At 46.6% G+C, this 19,694-nt stretch overlaps 1 protein-coding gene across 9 annotated transcripts in view; it reads right to left on the minus strand.

Annotated features, from left to right (window-relative positions):
* Positions 1 to 19,694, minus strand: part of LOC137518648 (MARVEL domain-containing protein 3-like) — a 162,781-nt gene that overhangs the window by 82,565 nt on the left and 60,522 nt on the right. For 6 of the 9 annotated variants that reach the window (XM_068236774.1, XM_068236768.1, XM_068236766.1 and 3 more), the window contains one exon: positions 2,553 to 2,836. The exons of the other annotated variants lie outside the window; for them this stretch is intronic. The gene's annotated coding sequence lies outside the window, so the exon portion shown is untranslated. The remainder of the gene's footprint in view (positions 1 to 2,552; positions 2,837 to 19,694) is intronic. 9 annotated transcript variants of the gene reach the window in all.

Consider the following 19,694-nt stretch of genomic DNA (forward strand, 5'->3'; position numbering starts at 1 on the left):
GCAGCTTGCCTCCGCTCCACCACCATAGCTAGCAGTACAGTCTTGTGCTGCCCCCACTACATCTCACCTGATTGGCAGTGGAGGCCAAATACCTTCCTCCTGGTTCCCAGTGTGGTCCACCCACCCTACATGATGCCATCCCCTTGGACTGGCTCCTGGTCCACAGACAAAATGCAGGACAGTATCACACAGGACACGGACAGACTGTGTAGCACCTGACACTCTGCGTAGCTTTTGAGTGCTGTAAATGGAAGCTCCGCTCAAATCAGCACTTCAGACTGCTCCCCACTGGATCTACCTTTATTGCTAGTTGAATGCTGTTGTGTGTACCGTCTATGCCTTCTCTATGTGCATTCAACTGTACTTTGTCTTTGTTATGTGTATTGTCTATGTTTACTCTGTTTGCATTCTACCATACTGTCATGTATGCAATACTGTTCCATCACCGACCCTGTATGTGCCAAAACCTATTCCAGGTACACCCCCATTGTACTTGGCAAATACATCTGATTTTGATAACACATGCTATTTCAAAGCTGGGTTAATGTCTATGCAGCGGGCACACATTTGTACACTTTATCCAAAAACACACTGCTTACAGCTACTGCTTACTAGTGTATTAAAGGAGTGTAATATAACTGTATGGGCAGTGAGTTCACATGCAGTTGGCTTAGTTTACACAACAGTGTTCAGTGTCAGGTATGGTGACTGTCCACACACCATCCATGGAACCCATGTTTAAATATGTCCACTGCATCAGACATGTCATCATAGAATTGCTAGAACAGACATGTCGGCACAGGTCCAAATGGATCCTATGTTTAACATTGGGGCCCGTCGCCTTTGTGGTCTGTTTAATTAACCTCCCTGGCGGTAAGCCCGTGCTGAGCACGGGCTATGCCGCGCAGGAGGATTTCTCAGGCCCTGCTGGGCCGATTTGCATACTGTTTTTTTTTTTTGCAACACGCAGCTAGCACTTTGCTAGCTGCGTGTGCACTCTGATCGCTGCCGCTCCGCCCCGATTAGCCGCCGGCGCTCGCCGCGCCGCCTCCCCCCCAGACCCCGTGCGCTGTCTGGCCAATCAGTGCCAGACAGCCCTGAGGGGTAGATCGGGACTCCCAATGACGTCATGACGTCGGTGACGTCATGCCGCCCGTCGCCATGGTGACGGGAAAACTCTCCAGGAAATCCCGTTCTTTGAACGGGATTTCCTGATCGGAGATCGCCGGCTATCATGTAGCGAGCCCTGGGCTTACTACATGATTTAAAAAAAAAAATTAAAAAAAAATAAAAAACTGCTCTGCTGCCCCCTGGCGGTTTTTATCAGACCGCCAGGGGGGTTAATCGAACCCCTTTAAAGCGGACCTGATGAATCTAAGAAAAATAAAAGTTTCACTTACCTGGGGCTTCTGCCAGCCCCCTGCAGCCGCCTTGTGCTTGCAACATTACCAAACAATCCTCTGGTACCCCGCCATGGCTCAGTTTCGGTCTCGCCAACTTGCAAGGCGACGTCCACTGCGCCTTCGATAAAATCTCTACTGCGTCTGTGCAGTAGGCTCCCAGCGATTGGAGTGCAAACAAGGAAATACCTGACCAGGGCAGCTCAGGCGCAATGGTCCACCGACTGAAGAAAGCGAAAATGAGTTGCGGCAGGGGACTGGAGGATTGTTTGGTAACGTTGCGGGCACAGGGGGCTGGCAGAAGCCCCAGGTAACTATAACTCATATTTATTTTTTTTAGATTCTTCAGGTTTCCTTTAAAGCTCAAGTATGAGCTTCGTGCGTTACAACACAAATAACCCACACAAAAGTACTTTAACCATTTCTGCTGCTGTGGACGTGAGGCTCACATGCTGCTACAGCTGCAAGGACGCGATAGTCACATCCCTGCAGCTTGGGGGCACGATCGTGCGGGCAGATGCCCACGATTGCGATGTTGCCGGCAACAGGGGGGATTCCTAAGCCAATCCGTACATTTAGTTCAAAAACAGTGTTCATTCTTAAATAGAGCTGCTTCCTCCCACTCGCCGCTTACCACCGCTAATCGTTAGATTTATGAATGGGAACAAAAGTCCCATTAATTCATCTCCCCCTAGGCCACCGTGATCGCAGGCGTCCATTGATGACTGTGTCACTTTCCTAGTTACAATGTAGCAACACATTACTACGGTACCTATAGCCTACTTATTGTACGTAAATAGGAAGTACAAAGCAGGGACATCTTGTGGCCAAATAGTAAAATTACACCTGCTGACTATAGGGAATAAACATTTTTTAATATGTATGTCAAGAGGGCATATTATTATTAAATTATGGGCTAAATGTTAGTGATGGACGTAAAACTGTAAAAATGCACCTTTATTTCCAAATAAAATATTGTCACCATGCATTATACTAGGGATATAATTTGTAAAATGTGTGGATTTTAAATACGGTAGCATGTATTATTTTAAAACTATAATGTCTGAAAACAGAGAAATAATATTTTTTTTATTATTATTATTCCCATTATAATGCATGTAGAATAAATGTGGATTGTATTGCCATGCTTACTGCAGCATCTGTTGCTTCCAGCTCTCCCATGCTGCTTTTACTGTCCCTGGATGAGGTGAAAATGAGCCTGCTTCCAGGATCTTCTTCTTTACCTTCAGCTGGGCAACTCCATGTTTTGTTCTTTTTGCTTTTCTGCAGCAGAGAGGGCTCGTATCTTTAGGCTTATGTGCCATCTTGTGGTCATTTATTTGAATTGCATCCCAAGTTCCTTTGCCTCTATCCTAGAGTTCCAGATTACCCAGCATGATCATGGTGAGCCAGAACTCCTAGGAGTGTGTAAGGGGCTGAAAAAGATCAAAAAGACTCCTTACTGAACTGCTATGTAAAGAAGAATTTTGCCTTCTTAAAACAGAAGGTATTTGGGATTATTAATGCGGGAGTGAGTATATGAGATGTTCCAGAGTGCATCACTGCTGAATATGCGAATCATCTCTTTGTTATACCCGATAGCTAAACACACCTCCATAACCTCTGGAATGCAATGATGTGTCCTAGAAATGGTCAATGAGATGCTTATAATTCTGGCTTGCATGCAAGTTTCATGAAAATTATATAAAACTAGTAAAAAAGTTCCTCACTACTGTCTGAAGTATATGCAGAGGATGACGCAGGGAAAGTTAGGTTTTATTATAGAGTATATTAAATCAGCAGGAAGTGCATTTGATTAGCCTAGTTCCAAGCTACATACAATTTACATTAGTTTTGCATCAAAGCTAGAATTTAGGGGCGTAGCAATGGGAATAGCAACCATAGCGTTGCTATGGGGCCCGCGGCAGCCCTACGTCACAGGGGGCCCGCAGCTGCGAGGACTGCAGCTGAGAGGACTTTTTTTTTTTTTTTTTTAATTATGCCGGCCCGGGCCCCCTCCCTCACCTAACCTCGGCAGGCCCCCCCTCCTTTTATCAGCGGCGGGAGAGCGACATATACAACAGGCTCCAGCGGGGTAATCAGGCGCTAGAGGTCCAGCTGCCTCCGAACTACGCTGTCTCCTCTGTATTGCTGCTCGCACCGCTTCCTGGTTTATTGCGAGCAGCAATACAGAGGAGACACCGTAGCAAGGGAGGCAGCTGGACCTCTAGTGCCTGATTACACCGCCGGAGCCTGCTGTATATGCCGCTCTCCCACCACTGATAAAAGGAAGGGGGGCCCCAGGTGAGGCAGGGGGGATAGGAGTCGGGCCCCTACCCCACTAAACTTCCCGGCTACCTACCCTCCCACCTGGCTACCTAACTGCCCAGTGTGCCCACCCTCCCACCCAGCTACCTAACTGCCTACCCGACCACCTAACTGCCCACCCTCCCACCCAGCTACCTAACTGCCTACCCGACTACCTAACTGCCCACCCAGCTACCACACTGCCCACCCAGCTACCTAACTGCTTACCCTGCCACCCAGCTACCTATCTGCCTACCCTGCTACCTAACTGCCTACCCTCCCACCCGTCTACCTATCTGCCTACCCTGCCAGCCAGCTACCTAGCTGCCCACCTGGCTACCTATCTGCCTACCCTCCCACCCGTCTACCTATCTGCCTACCCTGCCACCCATCTACCTAACTGCCCACCTGGCTACCTATCTGCCTACCCTCCCACCCGTCTAACTATCTGCCTGCCCTCCCACCCGGCTACCTAACTGCCTACCCAGTGCAGTGCCTGCACCACAAATAGTGTGCCAGCCTGCCCAACCACCCTCCCTCCAGGTAATTAATGTTAGCCCACTATAGACCTGGCTACATATACTGCATTTTGTGGGGAAATCTGGCGACAATCTAATTGCAATTTATGGGGAAATCTGCCAATAATCTGGTTGCATTTTGTGGGGAAATCTGCCAACAATCTGGTTGCCTTTTGTGGGGAAATCAGATTTCCCCGCAAAATGTTTGGGTGGGAGGTCCAAGGTCCGTGGGGTTGGAAGGTCATGGGGGGGGGGGCCCATAATTTTTTATTTTTTTTTGCTATGGGGCCCCAGTCATTTCTAGCTACGCCCCTGCATACACGGCTCGATTTACTGCTTGATTCTCCCACTCGATCGATTTCCCCGCTCGATTCCGCAGGCAATTCTCTTATCTTCTGCTCCTTTCTCTTATCTTTTTGCATTGTCCTCAATGTGGAATCGAGCAGCGAAAACGATCGGGCGGGAGATCGGACGTGTCGGAAATGATCTATCGAGCCGTCAAAATGACTCAGAATCGAGCCGTGTATTCCCAGCATTAGATCATATTATGTGGCACTGTCCCAAAATATCCCCCCTTTAGAAAATCTGTGATTATATCACAAAGATTACTAAAACGAAAACCCCTAATGATCCCTTTTACTGTATATTAGGAGATACTACAAAATTAGCAAACACTCGTGCTCAAAAAAAGCTAGTTGGCCTTTTATTATTCTACTACCACAAAGCAATTATACTAAATTGGAAAAAAGCAGATCCGCCCTTACTACAATACTAGAAAAAATTAGTTAATGAATCCCTACACTTGTACAAAGCTGCCTACACAGCTAGAGGTTGTCCCCAGAAGTTTTGGACATTTTGGAAACCATGGACCAGCAATAAAGAAACAAACTACATTTATACTAATATTTCATGTACCTAGGCAACTTAATTTTGCTTTGCCACTTATTTGTCTGAATTACACAGAACCCTTATAATTATTACGGTATATGCTGTAATCACATTGCATAGTTACTGTTTTCATACTCTGAAATGTAGGGGGGGGGGGGGGGGGGGGGAAGGGATCGGGGCAGGGGCGTATCAGCCACCAGGCAAGGACCAGCGGTTGCCAAGAGCGCCGGATGACAGGGAGGCACTGCCACTGGGGGGGGGGGGGGGGGGGTAGATTGCCACATTGCGATTATTTTAGGTGAATCATTGCTGCGTTACGATTATTTTCTGGTGAAAGATTGCCGCATTACGATTATTTTTTTTTTATGGTGATACATTGCCGCTCTACAATTATTTTCATTAGCGCACCATGAGGGGTGCCAGAGGTTTTCTCGCCTGGAGTGACAAAATGGCTAGAGGCGCCCCCGGATCGGGGGCTGTTCAGTCAGTGGTTGAATGTCTAGATAAGTGACATGTGCTTGTTTTTTTTTTGTTCTTATGTTTCTATACTCACCTGCGTGTGAGTAAAGGTGGCTATACACTTATAGATTTGCTGCAGATTCGACCATCAGATAGATTTCAGTTAGATGCCTATCAAGTCAAATCTGACAGGAATCTATCTGATGTGTGCCACACACTAGGAACAGATTTCAATAGATTTCAGAATGAAATGTATTGGAAATCGATCTAAATGCATTATTGGACAATTAGATACAATGCAACTCTATGGGCTATCAATCTGCTGCCAGAAGCAGATCGACCTAGATTTTCCATCCTGTCAGATAGATCAAATCCATCGAAATTGGCCACACAGAAACGATCGGTCGATGGCTGAAATCGACCAGTGTATGGGCCCCTTTAGTCTCTGTTTTTATGTTGAATTCTTCAAAACTAATAAAAATAATTTACAACAACAAATATACTGGCACTTTGTACACCAGGCCCATTGTGTCCTGAAAATTTCCCACTAGGTGGCCATACACTTATAGATTTGCAGCAGATTCGACCATCAGTGAGATTTCTGTCAGATGTCTGTCAAGTCAAATCTGAAAGGAATCTATGGGTCCATTCACACTTAAGCGTTTTGCTGCGATTTTGGCAAAACGCTAGCGCTTTTTAAAAGCGCTAGTGTAATGAAACCCTATGGGCCCGTTCTTATTTGGGCGACTTGCGCTAATCGCCGCAAATCGCCCAAAATTGCTAAACGCAAACGCGTAGCCTGCACCATTTTCAGGTGATTTCCCGGCGATCATGTTTCAGTGCTATAGAAGCGCTAAACGCAATTATGGAAAAATCGCCAAGTGTGAATGGCAATTTTTTCACGTTAATCGCAAAAGATCGCCATAGCAAAACACTAGCAAAAGCGCTAGCGTTTTGTGATCAGCAAGTGTGAATGGGCCGTATCTGATGTGTGCCACACACTAGGGAGAGATTTCCAATAGATTTCAGAATGATATCTATTGGAAATTGATCTAAATGCATTATTGGACCATTAGATCCAATGCAACTCTATGGGCCATCGATTTGCTGCCAGCAGCTGATCGCCCTAGATTTTCCACCCTGTCAGATCAAATAGACCAAAATCGATTGAAATCGGCCGCACATCGATTAATCAGCTGATTTGATAGAATTGATTTCCGATCGATTCCATAGAATTGATTTCTGATTGATTCGATAGAATAGATCGATCGATCAATCGATGGCTGAAATCAACCAGTGTATGTGCCCCTTTAGATTTCTGTGAAGCACCTTTAAAGGACTTCCGATGCCAAAAAGATGAAAATTACACAATACCTTTTATATATCTGAATCCACTGAGGACGTCCAGCGCGTCCTCCGCACCGTACCGCCGTCATTGCTGCCTTTCTCTTTCCCCCCTGGCTCGGCCCGACCCCACTGAACGGGTCGCATAGGCTTCCACTACTAAGATGGCCGCCGCCTTGAGCCGCGGCTGCGCAGTACGCTTTGCCCTTAGTGCGACTGCGCAGCCTTCAGCCCGCCTCCCGCAGCGTACGGATTCCGTAATGCTGCCCAAGCGTATGTCCGTACGCTGCGGGAGGCGGGCTGAAGGCTGCGCAGTCGCACTAAGGGCAAAGCGTACTGCGCAGCCGTGGCTCAAGGCGGCGGCTATCTTAGTAGTGGAAGCCTATGCGACCCGTTCAGTGGGGTCGGGCCGAGCCAGGGGGGAAAGAAAAAGGCAGCAATGACGGCGGTACGGTGCGGAGGACGCGCTGGACGTCCTCCGTGGATTCAGATATATAAAAGGTATTGTGTAATTTTCATCTTTTTGGCCTCGGAAGTCCTTTAAGATATTTCCTTTAATGTCTTTAAGATTCCTTTAAAGGAGAACTGTAGTGAGAGGTATATGGAGGCTGCCATATTGACTTCCTTTTAAGCAATACCAGTTACCTGGCAGCCCTGCTGAGCTATCAGCCTGCAGAATCACACCAGAAACAAGCATGCAGCTAATCTCGTCAGATGTGACAAAAATGTCAGAAACACTTGATCTGCTGCATGCTTGTTCAGGGTCTAGGGCAAAAAGTATTAGAGGCAGATGATCAGCAGGATAGCCAGGCAACTGGTATTGCTTAAAAGGAAATCAATATGGAAGCCTCTATATACCTCTCACTACAGTTCTACTTTAAAGGAAGTGCACCTTAGCCACTCTATTTATACTCAGTTTCACATCTACTTAGTCTCAGTAGCAGTCTGCAATTATTATTTTTTGTATGTATGGTTTTCAAGCATACAACTGAGTTTTAAAGTCATAAAGAAGTGAAGGGACTATCCCTCTGTGGTTTTCTTAGTGCAAAGCACAGAGAAGACTGCTAAAATGCACGTACACTTGTCATGTCATGTGCACGTCTAATTTTATGTTCTCTCAAACCTATTGCTTATTTGATAGACACAGACATTCCCCCTGCCAGGCATTGCTAATAGAATAGTATGCACCCTTTAGTGACATTGTGCAATTGCATGTGACATGTGTTCAGCTCTATTCAGTATGTCAGAATTGACATTATCCATTCATATGCAGGTAACTAAGTTGCAGTATTCGAAAAATGTGTACAGTGTTGATCAGTGCTTAGCAACAAGTGGTACCAGTAACCTCTCTACATTCACTGTAGAATTCCAGTAATGTGCAGTGTCCTTAAAGTCCTACAGGAGAAAAGTGCTTTACAAATGTTTTGTTTTTGTAGTGTGTGTTATCATTAGGCATTGTCAGTGAGATGCAAATAATCGGAGGTGCCCACCCTTTTTCAGCTAGTGAGCTACTTTGAAAAAAAAAGAATTTAAAATGATCCACCAGGTAGAATTGGTAGCAATAGCATGTATCGGGGCTTTGCAATTAACCGCTAAAGTTGGCACAAAATTACTCGAAAAATTACGCAAAATTACAAATGATTACAATTATATATAAAATTAATTCATTTTCCCCAAAATTTCACATTACGATTACAATGCGTAATTGTGAATTACAATGGCTGTGTTAATTTTTCTCTTTCTTTTACTGTACAGTTTAAAACTCTGTGTCTCTCCATGATAGTTTCTCTAATTGGACAGTATCGTAACATACTGATAACTAATTACAGGCTATAAAGCTCTTGTATGGGCAGATAGACAATTCTAAATAAAGAGAATAGACAAAAAAAAAAGTCAATGGTGTAAGATTTTTTTTTTTTAGCTCATAAACACAAAATAATACAGTGAAATTCCATGAAAATTATATTTATGAATAGAACTACAGATATAATTGTTAATCTGAGTTTATTTTCAGTTCAGGTGCGATTAACAAAGCAAAGACTGTTCACATTAGTGTTGTATCTGTGTATTTAAATTCTTTAAGACTAATAAATGCATAAATGCATCATTACATGGGCTGGGAACAGTTATCTTCTATGTCCTTACAAACAAAAGTAACAAACTAATTGTATTCACCTCAAGGTCAGTATTAAGTGCCAAAAAAAATGATGCACAGATAGCCAGAAACACATTAAACAGTGTGCAGGGATAAGGGATTTTGTAGGGCTTGCAGTAGCGATTCGGCCGGAACCCCCTACAGAATTCGCGGTGGAGGCTGCGATTCCCATAGCCGTGCATGACACGGCTCATGGGATTCGCCTGCGATCCCGCCCACCCGCTCAGTGCTGGCGTGCGTCTACGAGACGCACGCCGCACTAGTGGAAACGAGCCCTTGTAGTTAGTTTTTCATCTCGGATCCGCTTTAACCACTTCCCGACCGCCCACTACACAGGGGCGGCGGGGAAGTGGAGCCCTGCAGGACGGCCTCACCCACAGAGGCGGCGGTCCATTTAAGGGCATGGGCGGAGCGATCGCGTCATCCGTGACGCGATCCTCCGCCGGCGCCTGTCACCGCTCGCTCGCCGCAACATCCCGCCGGCTATACGGAAGCGCCGGCGGGATGTTAACCCCGCGATCGCCGCATACAAAGTGTATAATACACTTTGTAATGTTTACAAAGTGTATTATACAGGCTGCCTCCTGCCCTGGTGGTCCCAGTGTCCGAGGGACCACCAGGGCAGGCTGCAGCCACCCTAGTCTGCACCCAAGCACACTGATTTCTCCCCCCCCTGCCCCAGATCGCCCACAGCACCCATCAGACCCCCCCCCTGCCCACCCCCCAGACCCCTGTTTGCACCCAATCACCCCCCTAATCACCCATCAATCACTCCCTGTCACTATCTGTCAACGCTATTTTTTTTTTATCCCCCCCCCTGCTCCCTGCCCCCTCCTGATCACCCCCCACCCCTCAGATTCTCCCCAGACCCCCCCCCCAGACCACCCCCCCCTGTTTACTGTATGCATCTATCCCCCTGATCACCTGTCAATCACCTGTCAATCACCTGTCAATCACCCGTCAATCACCCATCAATCACCCGTCAATCACCCCCTGTCACTGCCACCCATCAATCAGCCCCTAACCTGCCCCTTGCGGGCAATCTGATCACCCACCCACACCAATAGATCGCCCACAGATCCGACATCAGATCACCTCCCAAATCCATTGTTTACATCTATTCTCTCCTCTAAACACCCACTAATTACCCATCAATCACCCATCAATCACCCCCTATCACCACTTGTCACTTTTACCTATCAGATCAGACCCTAATCTGCCCCTTGCGGGCACCCAATCACCCGCCCACACGCTCAGATTGCCCTCTGACCCCCCCTTATCAATTCACCAGTGCATTAATTACATCTGTTCTTCCCTGTAATAACCCACTGATCACCTGTCAATCACCTGCCAATCACCTATCACCCATCAATCACCCCCTGTCACTGCCACCCATCAATCAGCCCCTAACCTGCCCCTTGCGGGCAATCTGATCACCCACCCACACCAATAGATCGCCCACAGATCCGACATCAGATCACCTCCCAAATCCATTGTTTACATCTATTCTCTCCTCTAAACACCCACTAATTACCCATCAATCACCCATCAATCACCCCCTATCACCACTTGTCACTTTTACCTATCAGATCAGACCCTAATCTGCCCCTTGCGGGCACCCAATCACCCGCCCACACGCTCAGATTGCCCTCTGACCCCCCCTTATCAATTCACCAGTGCATTAATTACATCTGTTCTTCCCTGTAATAACCCACTGATCACCTGTCAATCACCTGCCAATCACCTATCACCCATCAATCACCCCCTGTCACTGCCACCCATCAATCAGCCCCTAACCTGCCCCTTGCGGGCAATCTGATCACCCACCCACACCATTAGATCGCCCGCAAACCCGCCGTCAGATTACCTCCCAAATGTATCGTTTACATCTGTTATCTTCTCTAAACACCCACTAATTACCCATCAATCACCCCCTATCACCACCTGTCACTGTTACCTATCAGATCAGACCCTAATCTGCCCCTTGCGGGCACCCAATCACCCGCCCACACGCTCAGATTGCCCTCAGACCCCCCCCCCTTATCAATTCGCCAGTGCATTAATTACATCTGTCCTTCCCTGTAATAACCCACTGATCACCTGTCAATCACCTGCCAATCACCTATCACCCATCAATCACCCCCTGTCACTGCCACCCAACAATCAGCCCCTAACCTGCCCCTTGCGGGCAATCTGATCACCCACCCACACCAATAGATCGCCCGCAGATCCGACATCAGATCACCACCCAAGCGCAGTGTTTCCATCTATTCTCTCCTCTAAACACCCACTAATTACCCATCAATCACCCATCAATCACTCCCTATCACCACCTGTCACTGTTACCTATCAGATCAGACCCTAATCTGCCCCTTGCGGGCACCCAATCGACCGCCTACACGCTCAGATTGCCCTCAGACCCCCCTTATCAATTCGCCAGTGCAATATTTACATCTGTTCTCCCCTGTAATAACCCACTGATTACCTGTCAATCACCTACCAATCACCCATCAATCACCCCCTGTCACTGCCACCCATCAATCACCCCCTGTCACTGCCACCCATCAATCACCCGCTGTCACTGCCACCCATCAATCAGCCCCTAACCTGCCCCTTGCGGGCAAACTGATCACCCACCCACACCAATAGATCGCCCGCAGATCCGACATCAGATCACCACCCAAGCGCAGTGTTTCCATCTATTCTCTACCCTAAACACCCACTAATTACCCATCAATCACCCCCTGTCACTGCTACCTATCAGATTAGACCCCTATCTGCCCCTAGGGCACTCAATCACCCGCCCACACCCTCAGAATGCCCTCAGACCCCAGCCCTGATCACCTCGCCAGTGCATTGCTTGCATCCATTCCCCCCTCTAATCACACCTTGAGACACCCATCAATCACCTCCTGTCACCCCCTAGCACACCTACCCATCAGATCAGGCCCCAATTTGCCCCGTGTGGGCTCCTGATCACTCGGCCAAACCCTCAGACCCCCTTCCGATCACCTCCCCAGTGCATGGATTGCATCTATTTTCCCCTCTAACCACCCCCTGAGACACCCATCAATCACCTCCTGTCACCCCCTAGCACTCCTATCCATCAGATCAGGCCCAATACAACCTGTCATCTAAAAGGCCACCCTGCTTATGACCGGTTCCACAAAATTCGCCCCCTCATAGACCACCTGTCATCAAAATTTGCAGATGCTTATACCCCTGAACAGTCATTTTGAGACATTTGGTTTCCAGACTACTCACGGTTTTGGGCCTGTAAAATGCCAGGGCGGTATAGGAACCCCACAAGTGACCCCATTTTAGAAAAAAAAAGACACCCCAAGGTATTATGTTAGGTGTATGACGAGTTCATAGAAGATTTAATTTTTTGTCAAAAGTTAGCGGAAATTAATTTTTATTGGTTTTTTTTTCACAAAGTGTCATTTTTCACTAACTTGTGACAAAAAATAAAATCTTCTATGAACTCGCCATACACCTAACGGAATACCTTGGGGTGTCTTCTTTCTAAAATGGGGTCACTTGTGGGGTTCCTATACTGCCCTGGCATTTTAGGGGCCCTAAACCGCGAGGAGTAGTCTAGAAAACAAATGCTTCAAAATGACCTGTGAATAGGACGTTGGGCCCCTTAGCGCACCTAGGCTGCAAAAAAGTGTCACACATGTGGTACCGCCGTACTCAGGAAAAGTAGTATAATGTGTTTTGGGGTGTATTTTTACACATACCCATGCTGGGTGGGAGAAATTTCTATGTAAATGGACAATTGTGTGTAAAAAAATCAAACAATTGTCATTTACAGAGATATTTCTCCCACTTAGCATGGGTATGTGTAAAAATACACCCCAAAACGCATTATACTACTTCTCCTGAGTACGGCGGTACCACATGTGTGGCACTTTTTTACACCCTAAGTACGCTAAGGGGCCCAAAGTCCAATTTAGGATTTCACAGGTCATTTTGCGACATTTGGTTTCAAGACTACTCCTCACGGTTTAGGGCCCCTAAAATGCCAGGGCAGTATAGGAACCCCACAAATGACCCCATTCTAGAAAGAAGACACCCAAAGGTATTCCGTACGGAGTATGGTGAGTTCATAGAAGATTTTATTTTTTGTCACAAGTTAGCGGAAAATGACACTTTGTGAAAAAAAACTATTAAAATCAATTTCCGCTAACTTGTGACAAAAAAATAAAAACTTCTATGAACTCACCATACTCCTAACGGAATACCTTGGGGTGTCTTCTTTCTAAAATGGGGTCATTAGTGGGGTTCCTATACTGCCCTGGCATTTTAGGGGCCCTAAACCGTGAGGAGTAGTCTTGAAACAAAAATGACCTGTGAAATCCTAAAGGTACTCATTGGACTTTGGGCCCCTTAGTGCAGTTAGGGTGCAAAAAAGTGCCACACATGTGGTATCGCCGTACTCGGGAGAAGTAGTACAATGTGTTTTGGGGTGTATTTTTACACATACCCATGCTGGGTGGGAGAAATACCTCTGTAAATGACAATCTTTTGATTTTTTTACACACAATTGTCCATTTACAGAGGTATTTCTCCCACCCAGCATGGGTATGTGTAAAAATACACCCCAAAACACATTGTACTACTTCTCCCGAGTATGGCGATACCACATGTGTGGCACTTTTTTGCACCCTAACTGCGCTAAAGGGCCCAAAGTCCAATGAGTACCTTTAGGATTTCACAGGTCATTTTGAGAAATTTCGTTTCAAGACTACTCCTCACGGTTTAGGGCCCCTAAAATGCCAGGGCAGTATAGGAACCCCACAAATGACCCCATTTTAGAAAGAAGACACCCCAAGGTATTCCGTTAGGAGTATGGTGAGTTCATAGAAGATTTTATTTTTTGTCAAAAGTTAGCGGAAATTGATTTTAATTGTGTTTTTTCACAAAGTGTCATTTTCCGCTAACTTGTGACAAAAAATAAAATCTTCTATGAACTCGCCATACTACTAACGGAATACCTTGGGGTGTCTTCTTTCTAAAATGGGGTCATTTGTGGGGTTCCTATACTGCCCTGGCATTTTAGGGGCCCTAAACCGTGAGGAGTAGTCTTGAAACGAAATTTCTCAAAATGACCTGTGAAATCCTAAAGGTACTCATTGGACTTTGGGCCCTTTAGCGCAGTTAGGGTGCAAAAAAGTGCCACACATGTGGTATCGCCGTACTCAGGAGAAGTAGTATAATGTGTTTTGCGGTGTATTTTTACACATACCCATGCTGAGTGGGAGAAATATCTCTGTAAATGGACAATTGTGTGTAAAAAAAATTAACAAATTGTCATTTACAGAGATATTTCTCCCACCCAGCATGGGTATGTGTAAAAATACACCCCAAAACACATTATACTACTTCTCCTGAGTACGGCAATACCACATGTGTGGCACTTTTTTGCAGCCTAACTGCGCTAAGGGGTCCAAAGTCCAATGAGCACCTTTAGGCTTTACAGGGGTGCTTACAATTTAGCACGCCCCAAAATGTCAGGACAGTAAACACACCCCACAAATGATCCCATTTTGGAAAGTAGACCCTTCAAGGTATTCAGAGAGGGGCATGGTGAGTCCGTGGCAGATTTCATTTTTTTTTTGTCGCAAGTTAGAAGAAATGGAAACTTTTTTTTTTTTTTTTTTTCTCACAAAGTGTCATTTTCCGCTTACTTGTGACAAAAAATAATATCTTCTATGAACTCACTATGCCTCTCAGTGAATACTTTGGGATGTCTTCTTTCCAAAATGGGGTCATTTGGGGGGTATTTATACTATCCTGGAATTCTAGCCCCTCATGAAACATGACAGGGGGTCAGAAAAGTCAGAGATGCTTGAAAATGGGAAAATTCACTTTTGGCACCATAGTTTGTAAACGCTATAACTTTTACCCAAACCAATAAATATACACTGAATGGTTTTTTTTTTATCAAAAACATGTTTGTCCACATTTTTCGCGCTGCATGTATACAGAAATTTTACTTTATTTGAAAAATGTCAGCACAGAAAGTTAAAAAAATCATTTTTTTGCCAAAATTCATGTCTTTTTTGATGAATATAATAAAAAGTAAAAATCGCAGGAGCAATCAAATAGCATCAAAAGAAAGCTTTATTAGTGACAAGAAAAGGAGCCAAAATTCATTTAGGTGGTAGGTTGTATGAGCGAGCAATAAACCGTGAAAGCTGCAGTGGTCTGAATGGAAAAAAAGTGGCCGGTCCTTAAGGGGTAGAAAGCCCTAGGTCCTCAAGTGGTTAACTTCCACTAATATGTCAAGTGGTAGGAGGAGAAAAAAAAGACCCCATCATTAGCACAAGAGGATGAGGCAACACTTATTGGGCTTGATTCACTAAGACAAATAGCACACTTTATCAAAGTTAGCACGCCTTATCAAAGTTAACACGCCTTATCAGAGTAGCATAGCAAACTTATGCCTGCAAATTGGCAATGCCGAGAGCTCCACTCGTCCTGCCCTGAGCCCTTGCGGGTTCGCAGCGCTCGCTATGCTACTCTGATAAGGCATGTTAACTTTGATAAGGCATGTTAACTTTGATATGGCATGCTAACTTTGATAAGGCATGCTATTTGTCTTAGTGAATCAAGCCCATTGTCTGGAAGTACACACATCTAGATGATGATGGTTCCACACTACTTTCACAGGCATGAGCTAACAATGCATTAAAGAGGAGCTGTCAGCCATACTATTTCAGAAAAAAAAAAACACATATATAAAAAGATAAATACTTGCTCTACTTACATAACATATGTATTGCACTGTCTAGATTTTGCTTTTAGTGATGTTTCTACAGTAAAAAAAAGATCCATCTTAGCATTTCCCACTTTAACTTTGGCTATTTTAAACCAATTCTAATGTAATTTCCTCCTTTACTCTCCTCTGCCTGATTGTGTATGCATTGCCTGCCCTCCACTATAGAAAGTACAATGTCTCAGCATGAGAAATATTGGCCAATCAGAGAGGAACAGAGGTGTGGGAGGGAAAAAACAGGAGGGAAAGAGGCTTCAGCCAATCAGGCTGCATTAGTTAAGTCTCAGGGGAAAGTAGAGAAGCAAAGGCATTTGTGTTATTGTTCCCAAAGAGTTGCCATCTGGAGCACTTGATGAACTTTGTGAAGTACATTTATGAATATTAAAAATGATCTTGATTAATCAGCTATGTATGGTGGCCTGATACTAATCAGCACTTTAAATAAAAGCACACCAAAAAATGTATTAGTGAAGTAACAGCAAACATAAGCCAACAATACTTTTCAAATGGGACATTTATATACCAGTACTCAACAATAATGAACAAGGAACAGTGGGGAGGAAGTCTGAAGCACATGGAAGCTGTGCCTGCGGCGATCTGAAGACAGGTGAGTTTTTAACTGCCCGCTCCCCCACTGCCGCTCTGACTAGTGCCCCCTCCTACACTAGGGGAAGCTGCCTATCTAATCTACGCAGAGGGAACCTACCTATCTAACCTATACTGAGGGAACCTACCTATCTAATCTATTTTAGTAGGAACCTACCTATCTCATCTATACTGGGGGAACCTACCTATCTAATCTATACTGGGGAACCTACCTATCTAACCTACACTGAGGGAAGCAGCCTATCTAACCTACACTGGGGGAAGCTGCCTATCAGAATCAGAATCTTTATTTCGCCAAGCATGACTGGGTCGTGCCCGGAATTGGGCTTGGCACGTACAGGGTACTGATACAGGGTACACAGTAGTTACAGATACAGGACATGCAGTAGTAACAGAACATTATACAGAAAAACAGAACATTATATAACATTTATGCAGAGGGAGACAATGGCATAAGTTACAATACAATAAAAAACAACCAAAAAAGTACGCTTGAGCTGGAGCGCCGTCTATGTGCAGAGTGCCTCAGTGCGTCATGGTATTGTGGGGTGAGGATGAGCATTTCCATGGCGAGAGTTCAGGAGGTTGACAGCTGAGGGAAAGAAACTGTTCTTATGTCTTGAGGTCCTGGTGTAGATGGATCGGAACCGGAGCTTCCGGCTCGAGGGGAGCTGATTAAAGAAGCGGTAGCCTGGGTGTGAGGGGTCGTTGGCGATCTTTAATGCTCTGGTGTTCAGCCTGGAGTGGTAGAGGAGGTCCAGAGTGGGAAGGGATCTCCCGATGATCCTCTCTGCAGATTTGATGACCCTCTGCAGTTTGAGCTTGTCGCTGGCGGAGGAGCTGGCGTACCAGACCAGGATGGACGAGCATAGGACGGATTCGATCGTGGCTGAGTAGAAATTTGTCAGCAGTTTTTGGGCCATGCCGAACTTTTTCAGTTGGCGGAGAAAGAAAAGTCTCTGTTGGGCTTTCCTCTGTGTTGAGGCAGTGTTGGTGTTCCACCTCAGGTCATTGGAGATAGTTGTGCCCAGTAGGCGGACACTGGGGACTCTTTCCACTTCCATGCCATCCATGTGGATTGGAGGCGGGGTAGAGGCGCGCCTCCTGAAATCAACAATCATCTCCACCGTTTTTGCTGTGTTTAGGACCAAACTGTTCTCTCTGCACCAGCGGCATATGCTTTCGACCTGGTGGCGTTACGCCTTCTCATCGTTTTTGGTGATGAGACCCACAATGGTCGTGGCATCGGCAAATTTGATTACTTTTACCGAGTCCGAAGTGGATTTGCAATTGTTCGTATACAGAGAGAACAGGAACGGCGACAGGACGCAGCCTTGTGGGGCCCCTGTGTTGGTGATCCTAGGTTGTGAGGAGATGGTGCCTAACCTAACAACCTGGGACCTGTTGGTGAGGAAGTCCGTGATCCACAGGCGTAGGGTGGGGTGGACTCCTAGCGCAGCGAGATTGTCCTGAAGTATTTTAGGGCTGATGGTATTAAGTGCTGAGCTGAAGTCCAGTAGGAGGATCCTGGCGTAGGAGTGCGGTCTATCCAGGTGATCATAGACGTGCTCCAAGCAGATGTTGATGGCGTCATTTGTGGACCTGTTCACTCTGTACGCGAACTGGTGCGGGTCCAGCAGTCCCTCAGTAGAGTGCTTAAGGAGGGGTAGCACCATGCTTTCAAAAGCTTTCATGATCATGGATGTAAGTGCCACGGGCCTGAAGTTGTTGAGGTCGAGGATGCCCTGCTTTTTGGGGACACCTACTGGGGAAACCTACCTATTTAACCTACACTGGGGGAAGCTGCCTATATAATCTATACTGGGGGAAGCTGCCTATCTAACCTATGCTGGGGGAAGCTACCTATCTACAGCCAAGCAAAGCCCTAGGGCCCCAGCCCAGCAAAGCAGAGCCCTCAGCAAAGCAAACCCCCCAGCCTAGCAAAGCCTCCTGGTCCTAGCCCAGCAAAGCCCCCCCCCCCCCAAATGCCCCCAGCATTTTGCCCAGCCCAGCAAAGCCCCAGCAAGTCACCTAGCAAAGCCAGGCCGGCACAGCATCATCGTCAGCCAGGCCGGCACAGCATCACCGTCAGCCAGGCCGGCACAGCATCACCGTCAGCCAGGCCGGCACAGCATCACCACCAGCCAGGCCGGCACAGCATCACCACCAGCCAGGCCGGCACAACATCACCACCAGCCAGGCCAGCACAGCATCACCACCAGCCGAGTACAGCACACAGGCCAGCCAGCCAAAGGCAAGACAGAAGCCAGGTGAGGGGCTTATATATGTGAAATACTGCCTATTGAATATATTTAAGTTACGCCACTGCTATGTTCAAGTACATTTGGCACCACCTATGACCATGCCCACTTTACACAGCATGGCCACGCCCATTTTTGCCGCGGTGCACTACTTGCACCACACACTCGTTCGCTCTTCATTTCCAGGTGTGCCCCAGATCTCCCAGGAACCTAGAAACGCCCCTGACCAGGGTCCTGTTTGCCTATATGTTGGCATTGGTGGTGGAGGTTCTATGGCAGGGCCGGGCCGAGGCAGAGGCGAGAGAGGCTCCAGCCTCAGGGCGCAGTGTAGGAGGGGCGCACAACTCCCTCAGCTATCATTCCCCTATTGTGTTTGCAGCAGAGAGAAATAAGAAAATGGGATCCATGGCAGTGACTGCAAGCCAGATAACTAGAGATTAAGGTGTTGTGGGAATTGGGGGCCCTGGGGAACCTCTTAGTCTAGTAGCAATCAGTGTGTGACGGCTGGAGTGGGAGGGATGGAGGGGCACACTTTGGTGTCTCAGCCTTGGGTGCTGGAGGACCTTGTCCCAGCTCTGTTCTATGGGGCTGGTGGGTAGTGGCTGTGGAGGGGAGGATGGTTGGATGGTGGTAAGATGTCAATGTGGTAAATGCCTATACTGAGAGTTTGGTGGGGGTCTTGCACTACCATATCCGTACCAAACTGCAAGGGAAATATTTTCTCCTGAGGGACTTAGTCCATGAGTAGAAGTAAACCGAGTGGCCTGTAGTAATAAGGGCAAGTGCAGATGCTGGTGGTGCATCTGCTGACTGATTACCCGTGCTTGGTATTTGAGCATGCCAGGTAGTCTCACAGCAGCTCCTGTCATCTCTGTCTCTATTTGGATGGAGCCTTAGGTATGGCCACCTGGTGCCAGACTTCCTAAAGATGTCAGTTTTGTACTGAATCTCCAGCTTTCTTATCTTCATGCT

This window comes from Hyperolius riggenbachi, chromosome 5 (genome assembly GCF_040937935.1).
Source record: "Hyperolius riggenbachi isolate aHypRig1 chromosome 5, aHypRig1.pri, whole genome shotgun sequence".
Taxonomy (NCBI): Eukaryota; Metazoa; Chordata; class Amphibia; order Anura; family Hyperoliidae; genus Hyperolius; species Hyperolius riggenbachi.